Raw genomic sequence first — 25,209 nt, forward strand, 5'->3', positions numbered from 1 at the left:
CTGCCTTAACACCTGGAATTGTGCTTTTTCACTGATAAACAACACTGTTACATTCACTGATACTGGGAAGTTACATATTTCTCAAATATCTTCATTGTTCTGGTGGTTTTATGCATGTTAAAATAATTTTAATTCTCAGGTGAACCTCTTTATTTTTACATGATTGTCTGCTGCAGATTAAAACATCCGTTAGCAAGAGTATCATAACTTGTTCATGTGAAATGTCTCTTTTGAAAGCCTCATTCTATAACATATCCCTGAATATCTCACTCAAAGATGTGTTTGTATCTACATGTGCTTGCTCTGGCACAGCTTTGGGAAGTCTGAACCTCGAAGACTGGAGGCTCTTTGGCTAAGACAAGGGAGACTTAGAAAGACACCTGAACGACATCTAGCAATCAGACCTCCAGACACTGCAGAGCTGCATCGCTGTGGCTTGAATGCAAGTGGAAGAGAATGTTCTCCCAGCTCATACGGTGCTGCTGGTAAAATATCCATTCCCAAAAGCTTTGTGCCAGTCCATGAACTGCCATGGGTTTTCCAAACAGTAACTCATGTCATAGTGCACATAATTAAGCTCATCAGGGGTATTTAAATCAGAAAGGTACATTCTGGGATGTGGGAATACAAGATATTTTTTTTAATCAACCAAAAGTATGGCTCTTGATCCTAATCTACATTAAAACAAACTTATACAATTTTAAATATGCTTCCTTGATATTATTCACTGTGCCTGAAGGCATAACTATCAGTTGGAAATGATTCATGAATTAGTTCAAATACCCCCATCTTTCTAATTTTCCTCCAGTCTCCTCTTGTGGTATTAATCTGTTCTCGTCTCCAGTGCACATCGCCACATTAGCCCTGGTCCATCTGTTCTGCATAGAACCTATTTCACTTCACAGTTATGTAGAACGTGGTTTGCATGTATCACAGTGCCAAAGCCCAGGGAAGAAAAGAATCTAAGGCTTCAAAGAGTCTTGCAGGCATTTCCTAGTCAAGGTTTTATCATAACGTTGTGATTTTTATTTTCATTTCATGGTGAGACAAATGAGTTAGTCTGTTTGTTAACAGCCTTACAGCACTCATGTCAAAAACACTCTCCTAAGCTGACATCTTCCAATTAATTTACCATTTTCTCTAGTAATTTCTTTGCACACATCAAACAGCCCACTTTAATCTTCATGAGAAACAAAAGCTAAGCAGGATAATAATTAGAATGCATTAACAAGAGTGGAAATTACAGACCTTAAACACTAGCAAATGGTAGTAAGTTCAGCAAAAGCAATCTTCCTCTATTTTAAATAAGTGGTTTTTCAGATTGCCCTTTCATTTTGTGATTATCATGATGAAAATCTTTCCTAAGGCTTCAGATGCACGATATATCTTTCTCAGACAGTAGTGAGATTATGTGGCTGGAAGAGGCTGAGTGCCATGGAATGGCAATCAAATTATTAAGCAGGTCTGCGAGTTCTTTTGGAAGAAAAAAAAAAATCAGTGAAACTTACTTCTTCTCTGCCTCTTTTAACTACTCTTTGAATAGAATCTGATGAGATAATAGCTAGATATTGTAAAGTTTCCCGGTTTTCCAAGGAAGGATACAGGCATAACCACAAGAAACTTTTTCTCCTCTTGTAAAATAATTTAGAATTCATAACATTGTTTTGGATGTTACTATCAATAGAGAAAGAGTACTAATGTAATCTATAGCTACATTATATATGCATCACAAGAGCATTACAGTTACCTGTTTAAAAACTAAGACACATATTATGTATAATTCGAATCTAAACAGGTGCTGTGATATATTTCAAGTCTTGCACAAATATAGCCCTGTATCATCAGCAGTCAGAAAGCAAAGCTACTTTCGCAGTTCATCAGAGTATGCCAGCCTGTACCATGGGAAGATCTGATTATGTCAAATAAGCATAGTCACAAGAAAATTCTACAAAGGTAGATGCAACCTGGATAAAATTGAATTTAGCTGTACAAATCCGAAATAGTATGACTTTACCCAAAATGTACTTTTAAAACAATGCAAGACATGTTTTAATGCCCACATTTCAGTGGCATCATACAAGCATGGATCTGTGAAACAATCCAAGTTTTAAGTGCACTCAATCACCAGATACAACACTATTTAATTATTTTTTTGACATTGTTATCAAATACAAAATCAAGTAAGCATCAATTAAAATTCTTGGCTTAACAATGCTCTTGGTTGATAGAAACTGTGAGATAATTCAACTTTAGCCTACTACAAATTTAGCCTACTATACATTCAATGACTTCAGATATTTTTCCTACCTAAAACTATGGCCTAAAAAGCTTAGACCCAATTCCACCCCACTTAGTTGAGACATTTTGGTTAGGTGCCAAACTAATCTCTTTGGATAACGGATAAAAAGAGAAAGGCACTTCCAGAGACTGTTTCAGGTCTTTGCTTGACTATCTCATCCTCTAGATGAGTCTAGTTTATCATTTAAACTTAGACTTTAGTTGGCCCTGGGTATTGTTGACAAAGGTATTACTGAATTAAGAGATGTTTTAATGGTGCATTATAGAATCATAGAATAGTTATCTATTTTGCATATGAATATTTAATACAACATGTTTTGTCAGGAACCCACACTCTTCAAGGTTGGGAATTTATTTCATATGCCACTCAGGAGCTGGATGAAGCAGATAGCTTGGAAAGGAAAATAAAAAGGCTGTATGCTACTGTAGCTGCCAATTTGCTCAGACTTTGATTTGACAGCCTTTACCTTTATGCTTCAAGTGCTCTGCCTCCACCAAAGCATTGAAGAGGAAGTTTCATAAGAGGCTGCGGAAGCGACCAGGTAATTAACTTTTCTTTCTTCTGTTTACCAAGTTCCTTGAGCACACAGAACTTAAGTTTGTATGAAGATCAATGAGAACTGACTGAAGAGTATTTATATGAATGAAAACATTTTAAATACCAAAATCAATGAACTGTGAATCATCCTTGAAATGCATGGACAGCTTAATAACACTGAAACTGCTGTGTAGATAAACATTATTGTCTAGAATTTCAGGTCTGCTAAGCTACTCTTATACAATCAAAACAATTGCTAAACACCTTAAACCTGTCCTGCAAGAGGATGGAAAAGTAATGAGCAAGAAAAGAAATACTCCAGCTTCAGTGATGCTGTATTTTTCTGCAATCACAAAGCTGCTGAACCAATACTAGAACTGGGGAGGTGAAAAAGTGTGTACCAACTCCTTCAGATTAATTTCCTGTCGATGGCACTGAAAGCCCAAAATGCAATTCTGCGCCTTGCTAGGTATCTATCTTAAACCATGCAAATAATTCCATCAGTTTCAATTATTCAAAACATATGCAGAATCAGTCCCAATAAAATGTATTTGCATGTGTTTGGTTGTATTTCAGCCTCTAGCAGTTTTCTGCTGTACAGCAGATGGAGGTGGTGAAGGGCTTTGTTTCCAACGCAAATTTTGACTACCATTGTAGTAAGGACATAGTAACGACAGGATCTATCTAAAGATATATTTACATGGCAGCTGGACATGTAGGTACTGTATGGATACGCAATGCCTACACTAGTTTTTTGCTAGGTAGCAACTGAAGCATGGATTAGTATTTTTTCAATGCATTGCTTTTTGCCACACACACTACTTCCAAAGAGGAAACCTTTATTTCTGCTGTAAAGTTGTACCCCAATTTACAAAAGTATTCAAAAGTCTTTCATACCAATTTACTCAGAAAGTGCAGTTACCTTTTGGTGTGTTTTTAAACTAGGTATGTTTCCAATTCTGACTCGAGCTTTTTGTATTATTAAAGGTAACTATGAGTAAAAAAATGTATTGTTCTCTCTTTCAGACTTATATTCAAATATTTAACTTGGCCACTCTGAATTAAATGTAAATGAAAAGGTCCATCCAAGAAACCTATTGTTTAGAGCAAAAATGTAAACAAAAGGGGGAAAGGGGGAGGAGGAAGGACCAGTATATGCTCTAGCAAAGGAGCAATATCAACACAAAGGCTTGCAGAATATTACAGCTAATGTGTATATTATATTCCCCCAATCCTCATAATTTCCTTAGAAGAAATAATACACAAAAAGCCCTATTCAGTTTCCCCAAACATTTAACCATTCTAAGGTAAAGAATGCAATCCATTAATATCTTGGGTTTGTGACTATTTTGTAAATATATTTTCTATTCTATTGTAAATACATATTCTATGACTCTATGACTATGTTTTTCTTTTTACTTTTGTTCTATGTATTTCCTATTTATGTCATTTATTTTTCCATTGCAATTAACAGATGGAAATATTAGGAAGTAGAAAATTTACAGCAAGTTATTCTATTTTTTAGGGAAATACAGAACAACATAAACAAACCCAAGACACCATAAAACTTACTTGTCTACACCACATACTTAAGAAACTGAAACTTTCTGAGTTATTCTGCTTGAGTTGAAGGTGGTTTAAGTCAGAATCTTCTGTAACATGCACAGTGGACTAAAGCCAAGTCAGTTACTGTGTTTCAGCTGATGAGTGATAACTTGCTGAACTGTTGTATCTTAGCTATTTGTAATTATTATTTTCTATCCCCTTAGTAATTTATGCAGATGCTGTTACAAATGGTTCAAAGTTTGGACATTTATTAACGTTGGTACTGCTGTAGACAGCCCAGTGATATTAATGGAGCTGCAAGTAAGAGTTTTTCTAAAGGAGAGCACAGAATTGAAGTTACCCAAGATCTTCAACTTGTTTATCCTCACTCTATTCACTCAAGCATTATATTATGAGCAAAACTCTATTTATCACTAGACAGAATGTTTTTGCACATACACAAACAAGTGCCAAAAATCTAAATGTCACTGAGAGTACATGTTGCTCTTCCTCTTCACGCACCGCAGTGCCAATTTGTACTACCATGAAAATATTAGACTGTGGTCTCTTTCTCAGTACCTATTCCATATGGCATGGGGGGAACCTCATACTGGATAACACTGAAAATTTACCCTCATTTATGTTAGCCAGTCACATAGTCTTATATTAATAAGAGATGTATTTTTAAAGGTTATTCACATGTACATACATTCACATGTATTAAAAAATCTAACTGTATACACAGCAATAAAAGAAAGGCATTGCTTTTGTAAATTACTGATGATCTGACTTACTGAATTTGACATTTGCTCTAAAGAATTTTAATACCAAACCCTGAACATATTTAATATAAACTGTTCAGACTTTTACGATAGGTAGCAGTAACATCAGTACGTTAGAAAGCTACAGAGAATTTTAAGCACAACAGTTGCATACTTTATTTCATGTCTTATATGATGCCCACTGAACCTATGTGAAACTTTTTATTTCTCAAAAGGTCAACAGCATATTCACTCATACTTACTACAGGAATAAGGCTTTTCTGCTCAGACTCCCTCAGACTTCCCCCATATCAGATCTACTTAAAAGAGCTTTAAGATATTTCTGCTTTTTGTAAAGTTCAAACTGTGACTTGAATAAATTCACTGGGTCTTAGAGTTTTGAAAGAAACGTAAGTGTTAGAGGCTTCATGTGTACTGAAAGCTCAAGTCAAGATGCAAAACTCCCAGCTTTGGACAATTTCAGGGAAGTGTTGTTTACGCAGTCGGTATCTCCCCCATTTTCTGGGACATGCCATAATTACTGCCTATAGGATGGAACAGAAGTGAGAACAAAAATGAATGAAACACCTTGAAAAATCCTTCTACTTTCTTATGCTCATAACTAAAATACATTGGTTCATGTTGAATTACAGAGCTTCCAGTAAAGAACATGAGAAAAGAATATTGTATTATGTCCAATCCTTTAATACAGACAATAATAATGATTTTAAATATGAATAAAAAAAGATATTTGCTAGGAGTAATTACTAACTCCTTTTTTTTCTTCTTCAGGCTCAGAGCTGTTCCAGTTACCACACATGAAGACCCAATCTCACAATTAAAAGTCTAGGCATAAATCTGTTATGGTTTCTCTGTTCTACCATATCTATAAATAGCTTGAAATTAAAGGACTTTGGAAAAGCAGGCGTGAATGTTATTTCCCCGAGCTGAAATCAATAGAAATGCTTTCTGCTTTGATAGAAAACTCCCTTAGGAATTACAGATGATTGTCCTTTGTTTTCATAAGGTGTATTTCTGTGCCATTCAACTGGAGCACAATTAACTGACAGTCAGGAGTAGTGGAGAACCTGCGTGCTGCTCAGCTGCCCAGTAGGGAGGGAGATGAGTACAGCAGAAAGACTTCTCTCTGAGGTTCACTCCCAAAGGAGTCTGGAAGTGCAGGGGGGCACCCAGCTTCAGACAGATGGGATCCCTCCCTTCAATGATTTGCTCACTCATCAATGCAACTTCTCAATTTTCTCTCTATACATGTGCATCCATTGCTGAAGAAATAAACAGCAAGCAGCTACAGTAAACTGAGAAGAAGAGCAGAACTTAGGCTCAAGAACATAGTTACAACCAGATTTCTACTTTGATTTAAAGCCTCTTGAGCAATATAGAATTGCACTGATGAGATGCAGTAAGTCTTTCTCCTCTAAGAAAGCAGTTTATAAAGCTGTAGGGGATCTGTTTTTTATTTCCCATCTATTCAGGTGGGCCATGAAGCAGATACCCTTTTGGAGACCAGTGACCCATCTCAGTGCTCTTTCACCTCTGTTAGAAGGATCCGGTTACTTTTCTATCTAATTTGACCATAGGCAAAGGCTTCCTTACACCATTTTTCCATACCTGGTCTGTTCATACTGAAAAAAACTGAGAATAATATAGCAGAACACCAAAAACTATAACAACACTTTTGAAATATCAGACAACAGAACCTTTAACCAACAGTAACAGTTATGCTCCAAAACATGCAAAAACAGCCAAAAGAATTTGTTCCAGTATACCAACAAATGAGGAAGAAATTCAGGGTATTTGTGTATTATTCTTTCTGGTCAATCTGCAATCAAGGCAATGGCTATTAAAACTCATAATGAATTATGAACAATGTATACTGAAATACTCAAGGGGCAAGAGGAGACTTGGTGTCCTATGGAAACAAGATTTACAAGACTGCAATGTGTATGAGTTGATCCCATAAAGCAATTTTGACAACATAGCTCTGGCAGTGCTATAATTAATAAATATTAATGGCAAGAAGCTACTAAAGTGACCCATCTATCTAATAACAGTCCACTTTTTTGGCAAACTAGTCAGTGACCCTGGAACAGGGATTCATCCCTGACTGGGTTGTGATAATTAAATGTTATATTATCAGGAAGCTGTATCTTGACAGTCGTTGAAGATAAACAGGGGACTGTGGTAAGAACTCAACAAATTTCATGATAGTAACAGAAGCACTGAAGATATTAACACAGTGTGATATTGGATGCCCCAGGTGTAAACAAATCACTAATTACTGATCCCTAAAGAAACATAACTTGTGAGTCAGATAGAACAAATTTTAGTTAGCTGACCAGTGCAGATGGAGCTTAACTTCACAACGAATGCAAAGAATAATAAGAAAGGCTTCTACAGATATGTCAGCCACAAAAGGAAGGTCAAAGAAAATATACCTCTTATGAACAAGACTGGCAAACTGGTAACAACAAGCAAGGAGAAGGCTAAGGTAGTCAATGAACTTTTTGCCTCAGTCTTCACTGAGTCTTTCCACACCTTTCAAGTGGGTGCACTACAAGGCAGGGACTGGGGGAGCAAAGTCCCTCCCGCTGTAAGAGAAGATCAGGTTTATGACCACCCGAGGAACACCAACATACATAAGTCTATGGAACCTGACGAGATGCATCCCAGAGTCCTGAGCTAACTGGCTGGTATAATTGCCAACCCATGGTGTCTGAAAAGTTGTAGTCACCAGGTGAAGTCCCTAGTGACTAAAGAAAGGAAAACGTTGCTTCCACGGACCCCAGGAACTACCAACCTGTCAGCCTTACCTCTGTACCTGGGAAGATGGAACAGATCCTCCTAGAAACTATGCTAAGGCACATGGAGGACAGTGAGGTGATTCAAGACAGCCAGCATGGCTTCACTGGGATAGATGCCCCATCCCTGGAACCATTCAGGATCAAGTCGGATGGGGTGCTGAGCAATCTGATCTAGTTGAGGATGCCCCTGCTTACTGCAGGGGGTTGGAACTAGGTGACCTTGAAGGTCCCTTCCAACCCAAACCATTCTATAATTGTAGGAATTTTAGGGCTGAAGTTGTGCAGACAAAGGAAGAATTGTATAACCATCTACTACAACTCCTACAATGATTGACAGCAAAGCTGGAGACATCTTTAAATTCTATATAAGCATACAACAGTAGCAACTTGTTCACATGAAAAACCTGAAATTTGACTATCCAGAACTAGTCAGTCTGCTATCCTGCATTGCTATCTATGTAAATATTATTTATTACCATTAAGGGGAAATGTACCTTTAGTGCTCGTGCTTCATCCATGACCCTGCCTTTGAGGCGAGGTTAAGACTTGTGACCAATGTGCTGGTTGTCCCCTAAATTATATGAAAGCCCATATCTGTGTCAAGATGAGTGTTTCCCCTGAGGGAAAACTCAGCTTTTTACTTTATTTGGCCTACTTGCCAGGCTGGAAGCACTGGTCAGCATGATCATTTATTCAGCTGTAGCTCATGATGCATTTGTCCAGCCATGAAAGGAAACAGAGACAGGAAACGTGGAAGGAAGCTCTGAGGACAAGATGAGTAAATTAATGGGGATGAAAGAATAGGGGCATAGGTAGAAACTGGAGACATTACAAAAGTAGAAATGTGATACACCTTCACAGAGACTGGAGTTAAAACTGCAGGTATTGCATAAGAAGGAAGACTGCTAGCGTCAAAGAAATCTGACATTATCATGGTAAAGTGCATGTAGAATATACATTTTTATTATTATTTATATATATTTTTTAAGAAATAAAGACTTACTCATTCCCTTGCTCACAAACAAGACGTTGTAAAATACTATGATTGCCTTCATAGGGGTATGTGAAAGGATTTTTATTTGGAGTAATATTTTAAAGGCTTATGAAGTCACATTCAGAGGAAGACTGATTTTATACGTATCCAATTTTTGTGCAATAATAGTCTACAAAATGTTTTTACAATCATTTAGTACTGGTTCGACAGTAATGCAAAATGATGTCATCTGCCCAGAACCAGAATGTGTAGACAAGGCAACAGAATGAGATGTTCCCATTTCTATTCCTCCTGTCAGTATGCTTTAACCTTGGAATGAAGAGCTCATATTGGCTTGAAACATCATTTAGTTTATTCATCTGCTTAGTAGCCCTTTTTCTTGCTAATATACCCCATTTTCTGTAGGAAAAAACATATTTATGATGATTAATTTTACGATGTGAGTGTCTGATACCAAGAAACAAAGACCTAGAGTACTTAACAGAAAAAAAGTATGTGGCTATAGGAGGTATTTTCCCATTTCTGTATTATAAAAAACTAGTCAGACAGTTACTTTACTCTTCCCTTTCTGTCTTACCGCTTTTAGTGGTACACTTTTAGTACAACCAGAAACAGGAAGATGACTTACATAGAGTTTAACAGCAGCTGCATTTATACCAGTAACCGAACCACAGACCTGAGAACTTGAACACACTTCACCTTTTTCAACTGTAAACATAATCCTTAGCAGAGTTTTAGCCTGAACTACCTCATCTACATAGCACATGATTTCTCTTCTATCTGTTAAAAAGATGTGGACAAAAGAGATGGCACTGAGAAACCTTACATCTTGATCTGTTCTAACAGGTAAGTGAAGGACAACGAAGTGAGAAAATAATGCATTTATATTTAGTTCTTTCTCCTGCTCTGAAAGGGGAATACAAAAAAAAAAAAAAGGTAGTTTTTTCGATGTGCTGGAATCCATATAATAAAGTATATTTTCTCCTAATTTAAGATAGCTTTTTTTTTAAAGAATTTTGGTTTTGCTATAGTACTAATAAAAATGTTGATATTTTCATCTGAGTTATAAACTCAATCATATGGTTTATTTGATTAAAACCTGTTACATTCTGACTCAGTCTTACATTTTATCCAGTTCTCACACATCTGCAGTTCTATGCATGAAAGCTGATTACCTTCTCAAAGGATCATCATTAGCTCAAATATCCAAAGCCATTTGAACAAACCCCAGATTATTTCTGGTGTATTAGAGTGCTGTTTCTGGCTTTTTCTTTGACTCCTCCAAAACCAAATAATTTTCATATGAATGCAGCTCACACACAAATTCTTTTAATAATGAGGCTTTATATCAAGAGCTCTTCATATGACTTTTAGCATTAAAAAATAAAATGGGAACAAACATATATCTAAGAAATCAAAACTGACATTAAACTCTAAATGGAACTGCAGACAGAGATCTTTAATTCACTGTGCTTTGATTTATGGTCCTCTTGGCATGCAGAGATCAGTATTAGTCCACTGTGTCTGCTATTACATTTAATGGCAGTATCAGTAAGCTTTTGGGCTCTTTTAAAACTGGTCTGTAGCCATTGGGTCCATGATAAAGCTGCAGAGTCTTTCCACGAGTCAGTTTTAATAACTTTTTTAAAGCTTTTGATTAATTTAATTCAAAGTAACAGATAAATCTCAGTGAACATTAAATTCCTAAAATTTCAATGAAAACAAGCAACTGTTTTGAGGACACAAGCCTTGTCAGCCTCTTAATGGCTCGCTGAGCAATGAGTTTACCTGACAGGCTGCACGGAGGCATCTGAGTAGGTGAGAGACTTCCTGAACTCTGTGGAAAAAGCTTCAGCTGGATCTGATGCTTGACCACAAAATGAAAATCTCTAAGAAACCAGGATTCATAATTTCTAGTGTTTACAGAGCTGCTTGTTTAATAAAAGATTACTCCTTCGTACAAAACCACAGCAAGAGTTACACATCTGAAAAACCTTTTACTAGGCAGTGGGAGAGTTACTGGGTTTCTGAGGTTGGTTATAAGAAGACAGGGTTTGAGTAAGAAGATGTTTTAGCAGGCTTTTATAGGGACTCCCAGCCTTTGTAGCATGTTGATATCACTTTTAGTATCACACTGGACATGTGAAATGCCAGGTTGGGCTGAGCAGTTGTTCTGGCACTTTGATTTCTTGTTCCTGTAAGAACTCCTACAGTAAATCACCTTTATAATTAGCCACAAGTGAATGAATGAATGATGGGAGTAGATTTTTTTCCTCAGTGTTGATTGGGAAGCTATAACATTACAGATCATCATTCAGTTTTCTAACACATTTCTTCAGATTAAATGATATCTGAGATATCCTTAAGCAGGAAAAAAAGTGAATATAGGAAATGCAAAGATACATACAGTAATAAAATACAGCATTATTAAGTCTCTTCTTAGGCCCTTGCCATGTTCTTTTGAGAAGTAATTACGGCACCCATGAATATGTCCAGATAAGGTGAGGGATGCTAACTTAGAATCATAGAATAGTTAGGGTTGAAAAGGACCTTAAGATCATTCAGTTCCAACCCCTTGCCATGGGCAGGGACACCTCACACTAAACCATCCCACACAAGGCTTCGTCCAACCTGGCCTTGAACACTCCCAGGGATGGAGAACTCACAACCTCCCTGGGCAACCCATTCCAGTGTCTCACCACCCTAACAGGAAAGAATTTCCTCCTTATATGCAATCTAAACTTCCCTTGTTTAAGTTTTAACCTGTTACCACTTGTCCTGTCACTACAGTCCCTGGATGAACAGTCCCTCCCCAGCATCCCTATAGGCTCCCTTCAGGTACTGGAAGGCTGCTATGAGGTCTCCACGCAGCCTTCTCTTCTCCAGGCTGAACAGCCCCAACTTCCTCAGCCTGTCTTCATACGGGAGGTGCTCCAGTCCCTGATCATCCTCGTGGCCTCCTTTGGACTTGTTCCAGCAGTTCCATGTCCTTTTTATGCTGAGGACACCAGAACTGCACACAATGCTCCAGGTGAGGTCTCACAAGAACAGAGTAGAGGGGCAGGATCACCTCCTTCGACCTGCTGGTCACGCTCCTTTTGATGCAGCCCAGGATACGGTTGGCTTTCTGGGCTGCAAGCGCACACTGCCGGCTCATGTTAATTTTCTCATCGACCAGCACCCCCAAGTCCTTCTCTGCAGGGCCGCTCTGAATCTCTTCTTTGCCCAGCTTTTCTTTATTAACCCATAGATTGCCTACCAGATGGGGAATAATACTTCCCTATGTCCTTGTTTAGTAGTAGGCAAAACAAGTTTCTTTTAGTGTAGAGAACATTCTGGCTACGTTTGACTAGTTTTGTCAGGAGACTGGATACCACAGGCACATCCAGTTCACTGCACCAATATTAATATAATATTACTAAGGGTTATTGAAATTTGAGCCAAAAGGAAATTTGACAGATGATGCTCCTGTCAGAAGGCAGGATCAGCTGTACCTAAACTATTCCTGACAGATGTTTGTTTCACTTAGTTTCACCAGTCTACATTGATACCAGTTGTATGGATTTCTATTCCTGTATATGAAACATTAAATTAGGGAAAAACAAACAGCAATAGTGCGAGATAGTCAGATTTACCAGAACAACTGCAACAAGTGTGCACTAATGTGCATTCAGGGCCCATTCAAATACATATTAAGAGATTGATTAATGACAGCAAGGAGAAAAACAAACTGAGAAACCTAACAAACCCTCATTTTTCTTTCCTCTGCATAGTTCTCCTTTGCAGACCCACTGTTAGCTAAAATCTGAATCTGAGCTATTACACTTTGTGAGTAAAGAGAACAGAGAAAAAAACATTTTTCTACTGCACAGCAGTAAGGCTAATTGCCATTAGATCTATCTACACACTTATAGTAAATTCACAGAACTTTAGCACCTTAAAAAACACAAACCAATCCACCCTATGCTTAGGATCTACTGAGAAGCTTCATATATCAGTGTAGGTGACATATTTAGCTAAAAGAAATTCTGACATCCTTTCATACCATCTTTTTTGCATGTGCATTTCTGTGCTTGAAGCGCTACTGGAGAGGATTATTGGTTGAGTCTAAACAATTCATCTTGTAAATTAGATTTCCACATATTTCCCAGGCTCTTAGGATATCTTTATGCACTTGGAAGACCAAAAGATGAAAAACTATCAAAACATATCTTTGAAGGATTTTCCTTTCTCTGACAAATTATATTCAGAACAGGCTTAATGCATGGTTATTGCTGTCTCTACTCTGATGTTTGTAGTATCTTAGACTCCCCGAATAATGCAAATATAATGATAAAGTTTTTGATCACTACTTGAGTTATTTAAAACGGACCTTGGTTAATTCAAATCTACTTATTTGAAAACCAGTCAATGTTCCCACAGTGAGAAACACCAACAGAAGGCCTGTTAGCAAATTTTAAATGTAAATTCTTTAAATTCTGTGTATGAGAGTAAGAGATAGAGGGGGTTCAAATGCAGCTATAAACAGAAATGATTAAGCACTTACAGAGTAAAGAACTGCAGATCATATTCAACGCCTCACTCAATAACATACTTCCTCAAGTAGAAATAGAAAGCTCACCAACCCTAACATAGATGACCAAGCTTTTTCATTCAATCCATCCAATGAGACAAAGCTGAAGATCCCCATCTGATGTACAGCAGCTTTGTTCCATTCCAGCAAAGCGTCAGTGATTTACAGCCGCCTTGGCTCATATAACACTCTTTGGTCAATAAATTGTAGCTTTGACAAACTAAGGTAGAAATGAATTCCACAATCAATCCACCAGCAATACACAAATGGTAGTAAATGTTGCTCTGTTTCCACTTCTCTGTATGTACAATGACATTCCAGAAATGTTTACAGGACTCTGTAGAAGTCTTTGTAGTGCCAGTCCATGTACAAGAGGAGACAAATAAAAAAGGATTTTCTAAATGTGGCAATTGATCACAAAAACTTTTCTTTCATTGGCATCAAGAAGACACAATAGGTTGACCAAAGAATGTGCTGTAGTCTCTATCAAAAAAGGTATATATCATTGCTACCAGATATCGAGTTATGTATTACAAAAATACATTGTTCCTATGCCTTTTTACTCTTGTAATCCACATCTTTTTAATGGTTAATTCATTGTGAATTCACTGAACAGCCATCAGCATATATTTATACTACTAAAACCTGGAATTTATTCATCTAGCTATACACTGGGATTTGTTTGGTTATTGGGGGTCAGTGAACATGTAACACAGTTTTATAAACTAATATTGAACAGGAAGAAACTGCATTAGAATGAAGCCAGAATAACAATAAACTGAAGAGTCAGGTGAGTATTTCTTGTTTCAGCTGCCCCATGCACTGTCAGGAAGCTCATGCCTTTATTTTTTGTTTAATTATTATTATTTTTAAATCCTTACTTTTCTCCATTACAATTTTTATTTAGCTCTTTAAACGCCTTGACAGCTGCCATGATGACAGCCCCCTGCCAGCTAAAGGGGCAGAAACGGCACGAGTGGTCTGTCTGGCTGAACCAACCATGTGATGGGGTTTTGTCCCAGAGACAGCAATTCCCAATTGGAAACATGTTGCAACTTTTCAGAGCTAAAAGCTTTTAATACTACTTTTCAGTGTGTCTTTTAACAAAAATTAGAAATTGTTATTAAATTTATTCTTTTCTTTCTATATATTTGTTATTATATGATCCAGCTTCAGCAGAATTGATTCTGATTGACATCAGTGTGAATGACAAGAGAAAAGACCTCAGTAGTTTGAGGGTAATAGCTATTGAAAATATGTATTTGACTATACAGGAGGAAACCAGTTCCATTTCTGAATCAATGGAAACCTACCCCAGGCAGTTCCCATCTCAGAAACTACCTTTTCTGAAGGACAGTCAAACAGTCTGCAATATTATTGCCTGCTACCTATTACACTGACATTACTATGTAGGCTTAAGAAACTTATCAAGAAACTGTGCAAAATAATACAGTATTATGCAGTAACACGAGAGCGCCATTCAAATGTGGTAGTGAATAGCTTGTACAGAAAAGGCCAGGTTGGACAGGGCCTTGAGTGACCTGGTTTAATGGAAGGTCTCTGCCCATATCAGAGGGGCTGGAAGCAGCTGATCTTAAGGTCCTTTCAAACCCAAACCATTCTAAAATGTCACTGCAGTGAATGTTCACCTGTTCTGTGAAAAGTACAAACAAACCAACATCAGACAGACACATACGCTTGCAGTTTTTCAGGATTCTAATTCTGAAAAATTAAAAGAAAAAATATTTTTCACAGTATTAATTGGGGCCAAAATTCCTTAATTTTCTTTTCCTAGCAGTCAAAACCCAATATAAATAATGGCAAATGGACTTGAGCTGAGGATATTTGAATAGAACATATGTTGAGAAAACACTGGCGAGTAAAGCTGATCTTAAGCACATTTTAGAAGTTCATAGAACAGCTGATTTTCATGTCGTGTTCCTCCCAGTTTAGGCAAGCATTCAATATGAGAAGGGAGCACAGAGGTGATTTACATTTAATATCTCTATCTCATTTCAAGAGAACAACTTAAATGCAAACACAGTCAAGTTGAAAGTCTTAATGTTCTACTTGAATTCACATGATTTATGGAAGGTGGAAAAAAATCCTACACGGTTTCAACAGGCTGAGAAATGCTAGTTTCAACTATATGGGCTGAAGGAACACAAATTCAAACAACAGGCACTCAAACTAACATTTATCACTCCAGCTGACATTTGACACTGACATTAAAACATTCCAGCTAAGAATAAATCTTCTCTTGAAAAACCCAGAATATGAAATAGGGCAGATACTGCATTAATCTATACTGGTATAATTAGACATACTGGACTGAGCTCATGTTCTTACTGCGGATATATGCAGTGGAATAGAAGCCTACTCTTCAGTCTTCAGGTAAATGGCAAATATGCTGCTGAGGGTGCTCAAGTGACAGTTTTATCACTTAAGGAACGCTGTGCAAACTTGATTTAAGGAAAGATGCCCAAATATGCCAGTGCAAGCTTACAGTATTGTCACGAAAGGTTACAAAGTATTTTGAAGCCTTTTTCAGAATCACTCATTTGCTTTAGTGAGCTGTTCCTCATATTTGAGCTACACTCTTGTGTTCCCAAATGGCCTACAGGGAAGTATGGCTTTTCCTCTTTGGTTAATTAATGGCTCTATTTTTCATGGGATGGCAGTCTCTAATTCCAGTTCTTTATATATTCATCTTGGTATATGCGAGGTGACCATTATAAAGGCAGAAGGTGGCCTTGGCAGTGCTGGGGAACGGTTGGACTTGATGATCTTAAAGGCCTTTCCCAACCATGTTGACTCTAAATGGAGAAAAGCAAAGCTCGCAAAACCAATCTAATGAGCTTAAAGAGCTTGCGTTCCATACAAAAGCTAGTATATCAGACTACAGGCTTTCATAAAGCACACTAAACATACATGAAGCCAGAACAAATGCTAATACCACAAGCTTGAAGCAGCTCCCAGAGTCTACTGTTTATAAGCTGTCTAGCATTACTTGGCAGAATTGAAACTCTTTATTCCTTAAATAACTGCACAAACTCTTATTTTCCACATACAAATTCTAAGGGAAATACTTTCATTTATACAGTGAATAAACCAATTAAAAAAGAATCCCTACCCAACTGAAATAATAACTATTCTATCAAACTTGAGAACAATTTGTGAGGATCTGTGGGACTGGAGGCTCTTCTCTAGATTGCTGGCACACAGGCTGCTTTCAAATTAACTAGGATAATCATCTTCCTTAAGATTCACTGATAGCACAGCTGCTGCTATCAAGCAGATTTCTTCTCTAACAAGCCAAACCTTCAAGAATACTGTAAAAAGGTAGGTAATGTATAATTAACTGGCCTAAATTTGGAGAGCAATTTAACTTATCAGTGATGTCTCAACTCTACTTTACAGGGAATTTACCTTTTTTCTGTAATGAATATGCCCAAGGATTGACAAAGGCAAACCAGAGACAAAAAGTATAATAACTTTTTGCTGCTATGCTGTTTTGTCCAAGTTAGTTCAACACATCAGGTGGTTGTGAAGGACTATGCAAGTTTGGAAGGTAGGAGCAGGGAGGGCTCAGATTTTGTCTGTGATATTGCAGATTTGAAGCTCAGTAGCTGTAGCTGATGGGTAACTTCTGAAGCCAAAAGTTACTAATTTTTCTCAATTTATTTAACAAAATCTGGAAAAGCATTCTTACTCAGGCTCTCAGATCTCAGCTAAGCTATTATTGCTTTCTACAGCAAAAGAAACAGCATTGCAGGTAAAAACTGGGTTCAAGACCTCAGAGCAAGTTTTAAGAAACTGACTTTACAGAATCTCAGCCTGGTTTTGCTCTCAGAGGACAAGTGAGTGAACCAAGGAAAAAATCTCTGTACCAAAGCATTACACCTTATATTTTCCAGGAGGTGAGACTGTATGTCCTTTCCCACTCCACCTTCCCAACAACAGCGGTGTCTCCTTGATTTTGAGTCAAGAATTCCCATCTTTGTTCAACAACTTTATTTTTAGACATCTAGGACTATTTCCATTCTTTACCTGAAGGTGCACAAACCCACAGGTCTAACCTCTGTAGACAATGTCCAAACAAGCAGGCTACAAAGCACTTAGAATTGCTGCCTTTGTACCAAAGTTTTAACACTGACTAACCTTTAAGATTCAGTGAAAAACCAAGAGAAGGTTTTGTTCTGAACCCAAATACAGACAATTATATATAATCCAGAGCCTCCTTCAAACAGAATTTTATTAAATACAGTCATTCTCTGGTAAAACTCAGGCTAAATCAGTTAAAATTGCTAATGCAAAGAAATGCTAGTTCTGGAAAATCAAAGCAATCCTCCCTGTTCATTTATAATTTTGCATAATTCTTTATGTATATGTTCTTGTATTAAATTGCTACAGAGTTAGGAAATGCTAACATTTATACTTTTTCTGATCACTATAATATTAACTTATTATTTTTTAACTAAAGATAACCCATATCTTTATCATAAGTAAAATATATTTTTACAGGATTTCCTTTCTATCTTGAATTATAGATCATGCATTTCAGTCCTTTGACTTCCAAGTAAAAAATAAAAACAATAAATGGCTTCCTTATAGCGATTTTTTTTGCTTCTGGCCAACTGTATCTCACAACATATTAAAAAAATATTTAGATCGAGAAATAACCAAGACATCCTGTTACTTTTTATGCTTCTACTGTATGTACTAAATACAGTGTTTAGATAAATTTTATTTTCTTTAATATCTATATGCTATTTTTCATTAAAATCATAGCTAATAATTTTTCGCCTTTCCAGAAAAGTCTGGGGGTTCGTACAGTGGAGCGGCTTACAAGAAAGCCTTGGCAACTTCACATTTCAGCTTAAGGAAGGAAATGAAGAAATATTAACTAAATAAAAATGAGGGGGATTGAGAAATATAGTTCCAACAGTAATTAGTCAGGACATCATGGTTTATATTACACTACTGCAGGAAACACAACCAAGTTTCTGAAATATGTGAGACTTCCCACACAGTTTCAAAAGATATTATTAATACATTAATTTATCCTTGCATCGTTCATCCAGATCGTTATTGTTAGTTAAGTAGAATATATACATGGGTGAGGGCTGAGATTTATTATAAACATATATGACAGATTCATAAGAAGAGAATAAAAATACAGCAAGTGTGCCAGACAGACTATCTGTATGTGAAATACATGCCAAAAAATAGAGCTGCCATGAAAAATGATCACAAAAAATTGTCTCAGGTTGACACCAAGTATATTTCTGTTGGCCAAATTCAGTAAATGTTCACAAATAGTATATGTTGACTTAAAACTGAATTTCTTACTAGGAAATCATTCATATGAGATGCTTCACACAGCTTCTCACTAGTTCCAGGTTTTCTAGGGATAATTAATTATACAGTATGCATTTCTGTATTTAACATCTCTGATATATAGTTGTTGAGAGGGCTGGGAAGAGTGTTCAACTGTATGGATCTATTGCATCAGCTTCAGAATGACTTAACATGTTACCATGAAAATAAACCCACTATTTTTACCTGCCACCTACAAGCTTTTCCCTTTATTATCAAGGCTATTCTCTTAGTGTGTAGATGAACATCTGACATCGCCAACTACATGTAATGAGCTGTCTTATTTTCCAAAGGAGAGCCCTGTTCATTGAAGATGTCTACTGATTTTTCACAAAACTGTCATTTTGCTGCACCATCCTGCCATTTTTCAGACTTAGTCACACACTGTAGATGCAAGTATATTTATCAAACAATTATCATCAGTTACCTGAGAGGTAGAGATTCAGAGCCATTTTGGGAATTCCTGAGATTTTTCAGCATACTGACATGACAAAATACATGTCAGTATGTTGTAAAACAGCTGAAACCACACAGCTAAAAAATGAGGTGGAAAAAAAGCCATTCAGATGAAGTACCACTTGCTGCTGCCATTATCATTCTGCCTGTGCAGACTTCAACAAATAGTATCCCGGGAAGCAGCCTTCCTTTTCAAGTAAGACAGTCTCACAAGAGTCTCCAGGCACAAAGTGATTTCCACAAATGATTAAACATTGTCTCTCTGTCCCTTTAGATTATATGTGTTCCCAATAGATCCTTCTTGTCTTCAAAATGTAACTCATTCATGTAACAAGGGATATAAATGGTTGTTTTAAGAAAAAAGATGTTAGGTTATGTCTATATTGTTAAATAAGAGAATTCCACTGAATGATCTCAGTTTTTCATCAGCTCTCTGATCCTCTTTTATTCAGAAAAATAGATGTACCTATGAGGCCAAAAGCCTTGGACTTAGCTCTCCAAGGAACTGCCAAAGGAACATGGATTATCTCAATGTCCATCAGACCAACAAACTGCAGAGCACAGAGAAGATTAAGCAGAAATGGAAATTATATTGCTTGATCAATCATAAGGAATTATAACAACTCTGACAGGTTACAAGCACAGATGATAATCTATCATAGGAGTCATACTTGTGTAATCAATTTTAAAACCTAAAAAGACCAGATCAGAGATAAAGCATCCAAGACACAGAAGCATTTAAGGATGTTGAAGAAAAAAAAAAAATCAGTAGTCATAATCTAATGAAATACCATAATTTGTTAGCATAAAACATTGCAAAAGTTCACTTGGAACAGTCTCGTGTAATAAGAGAAGCGTGAACTGCACAAGTACAAAGAGTTTCTGAGAAGGCTGGGACATTTGAGAATGGTACAATAACATTTTACAGATGAATTTGAGGTTAAGTGCTTGGGAGGATAAAAAGAGCCCCACGTTACAGTAAGATTTTTCAAAATGACTTTTAGGAGATTTGTGATGATTTCGAATGGAATTCTGGAATCACCTTTCAAATAGCTCTTTGATATAGAGTTTGAAATTTTCTGGAGTTTATAGATCAGAAATCAGACTGGAAAGAGAAATTAGATTAAGGAATATTTAGAGAATATGATCTGATGATTTACCATCCTTGACGGTCTTTCTTGCATTTAATTTCAACAATTTTCAGCGCACAAGAAAGGTTTTCAACACCACATCTTTTACTTTATAGATACCTGCATCTTCAATAGCAATCATTCTGCTCTCCTAAGTGCAGGATCTCCTACATTCTTAAATAAGAAGAATTTAAGAAACTTCTGCCCTAAATGTCTTCTAACACAAAGAAAGGCTCTCTTAGACATTGAGATGAAAAAGTAATAATTATAATTATCATGCAAGATGACAGTGCTGCAGGATGAGATACAAACATGGTATTTAATTTGATTACAAGAACTGGAAGATGATTATTTATACAATATAAAAATATATTCTTTGTAATGAAGTTTCTTACAAAACAGAAGTAGAGTTTCAAACCACAATACTCTTATTTCTCTTTCCTACAAGCCTTCTACAAATTATCTCAATAAAGATTAAATAACTCCCTCTTGTAAGATTAAGTTTTCCATTTCTTTATCAACAGAAACACAGATGTTTTTTTTTCCCCCCTAAATCAATATTACAACAAAAATACCATAATTATAGGATATGAAGAAGAATAAACAAGAGCTTTATCTATAGTTTTTATCTATTATATTCTATTATTATATTTATATATATCTATTATATCTATTTTATATATATATTATCTATCTAATAGATTTTATCTAATATATTACTGAAGGAAAAGGCAATCAGGAACAATGAAAACAAGTACAAAAGCCTGTGCAGAAAAAGCTGCAGAGAACAGTATCAGTAAGTGAAAATATAGATTTCTTCCTCCCTGCTATAATAACTGCTGTGAAAGACATCTTTATTATTTAATTGCATAAAGTTGTTTTGTCCTTTTTTTGTTGACACCGGAAAAACAAATTAAGCCATCTAGAACCAGACTTAAATGGTGTGCTTACATTTGGTAAAGGAAAATCAGTTTTACCACATCCATGTTATTAGATCATACCACAGTTACGGTTATATCTGTAACTATATGTACAGCATTTGTAGTTGTATTCCATAAATATTGCACATTTGTAAAGAATGCATCAAACATTTTTTAATATATGCCATGGCTTTGATTATGTAATTTTTTGGTAATATTTTAAAGCCTGGTCAGTGTTTGGCAAAGTGTGAGTTTAATCGAATGCATCTGCACTTCAGCCTGACAAATGGGATAGGAGCTGGAAGGATGGAGCCTAAATTCATGTATGAAAAATGAATACTAGACATGAGAAAGCATACTAATAATCAGCTTTAAAGATGAAAGTGTTGATAAGGGTAAACATTGCTAATGAGACCTTTACCCCTCTGTCAGAAACCAAGGTGCATAGGGCAAGTGGCCTTTGCAGCTGCTTCTTAATAACTGCTGTCTGATCTTCACATTGTAATAGATATAAAAACTTACAGTGTTTATTTTTCTTGAGGGGATGGTATTCTTGAGTTGCCCCAGGGAGTCTGGCAGAAAATAAAACCTACCCTTGTAAAGATTTAGTAGTGGCAGCCAAGGGTGTTACAATCCAGCCTAAAAGGAGGGTAAATAAGAGAAAAGGGGGCCCATCTGGAACTGAACACAATGTTACCAAAAAGAAAACCTTCTCCAAAACCATGATAGTCTTGAGATGAAGTGTGTTGATCATTTTTAAGCACAGTTTTTCTGCTCTCAATGTTGCAAGCCCTGTTTGTGCTCAGTCTCTTTTCAAAGATACTGAAAAATAACAATATGACTTTGGAAAGACACTGATGAAGCCCTCATGCACAGTTATCAATGTTATTTTCACTTTCTTGTCTTAAAGGAAAACAGAAGTTTTCTAGGAATTTCATCCCTATGGTTCTCATTAAAATCAATGGAAGTATCTTTCAATCCCATGAAACTTATGAAAACTGACCTCTTTGGCTACCGCAATTAAGAGATTGTAACTGGCACTTGTTATCTTGGCCTACACTGCAAGAAGTTCTTGGAAGTTTATTTTATAGTAATAAAATCAGCTTAGCTATTTAAATGCTGAAAGTAGAGGTCATCCAAGTTGCGCTGTGTCCCATCTGTTGTGTTACAGTTACATGCCAAGATAGCTTTCGATGCACATTAAGATGGAAAGAGGAGCAGGTCCGACAGACACTGCAGACTAAAATAAGCACAGAGAGCTCACACAGGTTAAGATTCAACTGGCCACAGGCAGTGGCTGCAGGGTATTATTCTTTTGCTGCAGCTTAAAAGAAAATGTAGAGAAATGTATGTTCAGCATGCATGAGGCGGAAAATGATGATGCTCCCCTCAGACATGTGCCACTGGTTGTCTCACTTTCAGAAAGTCTTGGTATTGTTATTATAGTGTTATTACAAGAGAATAATTTGATGCAAATTAAGCATTCTGGGCTCTTACAAGAAGGCAATTACAAGAACTTAACATCTCACTGCAAGTAACTGAGGACAGAATTAGTGCACCACAGGCAACAGCAGTGATTTCTGTGGCAAAACATCTTTTACCACAGACATGACGCTTGTCATTACAGGTAGAGGTTCACTATATGTAACTCAACATTAGCTATCTAAAAGGCATCTACTGCCACCTAATTGTCTAGGATCCCTACAAGAGAGAAGGATATCTTCAGAGTCAATGCGTCCCATGCGTTTTAACTGATAGCCCTATTTTGGCGTGGTAGGAAACACCTTTTAGAAGTACAACTCTCTACAGCAATGACCCAGAGGGTGCAGACAATAGCCATCTAAAAGAATAGAAGATTAGTCTAAGGCAAAAGTTGGACAAAATTAATTTCATGTTGTGTTTTAAAAAAGCCCTAGATATTTGAAATGAATCACAGACATATACTATGTTTACTTTTACTAGCTCATGTATAGTAAAGCGTAGGCTGTATCTAATGGCTCCTAAATGCTCGAAGCTTTTTGCCCACTTGTATCTAGTTTACTATTTTAAGTGGTCTGTAAATAGCAAGTCAACCAAAATCCAAAAGATAGTACAGTTAAAATCTAGAAACTGGATAAAGGAATGTGAAAGTCTCCCTGATAACCCAGTGACAGAAACTGCAGTGATCAGATTCTTTTTCTAGATCTGCCACAGGTCCGCTAATACACTCTGGGCAAATTATTTCATCTTCTAGGATGTCACCTACAAAGTGGAGATGATCTTTATGATTATATTTAAAAAGCATTTTGAATTTAAAAAGGAAATTATCTGATATAAGATATGACTTTTGGTGCTCTTGAGCACTACAAGATGTTTGAGGCAACAAGCATCACCCGAGTCCTAAGACAACCTGTGCTGTTCTAAGTTCAGTCAAGATACATGCCTTGGATTTACACCTGCTTGATGAAGACTGACTTTGCTCCCATGAAGATGAAGGAAAACGTATCTTTTCACACCAACTGAAAATCCGGTTTTACGTGTTTACTTACAGCTTGCAAAATGCCAAGCAATTTTATTTTGGTTAAACATTGCAAAATGAGAAGTAATAAAAGTAGCTATTCTCCTGCTTTGAAGATATGGGAAATAATTCTTCTCTAAAAAAGAAAAGCCTTTCTGAAGGTAAAAATATGGCAGGTAAATACAAGGAATGGGATCATATTCATTAAAAATATTGGGGAAGATGGTTTTGCATCTGTACCTAACGCATAAAAAAAGATGAATCGTTCTAATGATTGCTACCAATTCTGGGTATATTGGGATAATACCTCATTCATTTGAAACTCATCAGAAATGAGGAAAAAGATGCAAGTTTCTCAGCAGAATTCTGAGTTTTACTAAAAATAAAAGTATAGTAAAAGATTATTTTTGTCCATGGATGAGAAAGAAGGTAACTTCTGCAGGAAATGGCAGAGACAGAAAGATGTGGGGTAAGGCTTAAGGTAAAACTTGCACATTGCTCTCCAGAGCTCCTACTGCTTCCTGGCTTTTTGCCATCTCATTCTCTGTACATCATTTCAGATGGGAAAACTGCTATCAGCGACTTTCAGAAATGAAAATATATGGTGTGACTCAGAAGCTCCTCTCTAAACCAAAAAGGGATGGAGATGAGAAAAAAAAAAATACATTTTTACCTAGGGTGAAGGAGGGGAAATAATGAATACTAGAATATTATAGTACATTTGAAAGATTCATTAACCTCAGTTTTTAATTGAGCAGGCAGTAAATAAAGGGCTGACTGAAGATAATCAGATTAAATTAATGATTTATGGTCTTAATGCTTTTATCTGTTAGGCTTTTGGAAATCATGTGTCACAAATTAGTATAATTAATATTTTTCACTGATGTAGAACCTTTTGTATAAGGTTGCCAGTAATCTATTCATCCTATCTATTTACCATTATTCAATGAAATGGGCAAAGATTACAGCAATATTTTAGACATTTGTGTGCAAACCAAGGTTCAGAATTTTGTCTCCTCTTTTTCCCTCTTATACAGACTGTGAATGTGAAATGTTATAGCTTCCTACCTGTGTTAGTTAAGTGTTTGACTTCCTTTAAACCAGTGGATATCAAGGTAACTCAAATGATTAGTTCCAACACTACATATGATTAGAGGTTTAACATTATAGAATATTGTGAGAGCAGTGGCTAGCAGCAGGTATTCCAAACATTTCTTGTGTACAAGTCAATTTTTATAACTTAAACCAACAAAATTACCAAGCATTCTTGCGTTAAAAGGAATGGCTTTTGATACT

General features: G+C 36.5%; 1 protein-coding gene across 7 annotated transcripts in view; it reads right to left on the bottom strand.

Annotated features, from left to right (window-relative positions):
* Nucleotides 1–25,209, bottom strand: part of CTNNA2 (catenin alpha 2) — a 510,177-nt gene that overhangs the window by 63,206 nt on the left and 421,762 nt on the right. The window lies entirely within an intron of this gene.

Source organism: Lathamus discolor, chromosome 1, assembly GCF_037157495.1.
Source record: "Lathamus discolor isolate bLatDis1 chromosome 1, bLatDis1.hap1, whole genome shotgun sequence".
Taxonomy (NCBI): domain Eukaryota; kingdom Metazoa; phylum Chordata; class Aves; order Psittaciformes; family Psittacidae; genus Lathamus; species Lathamus discolor.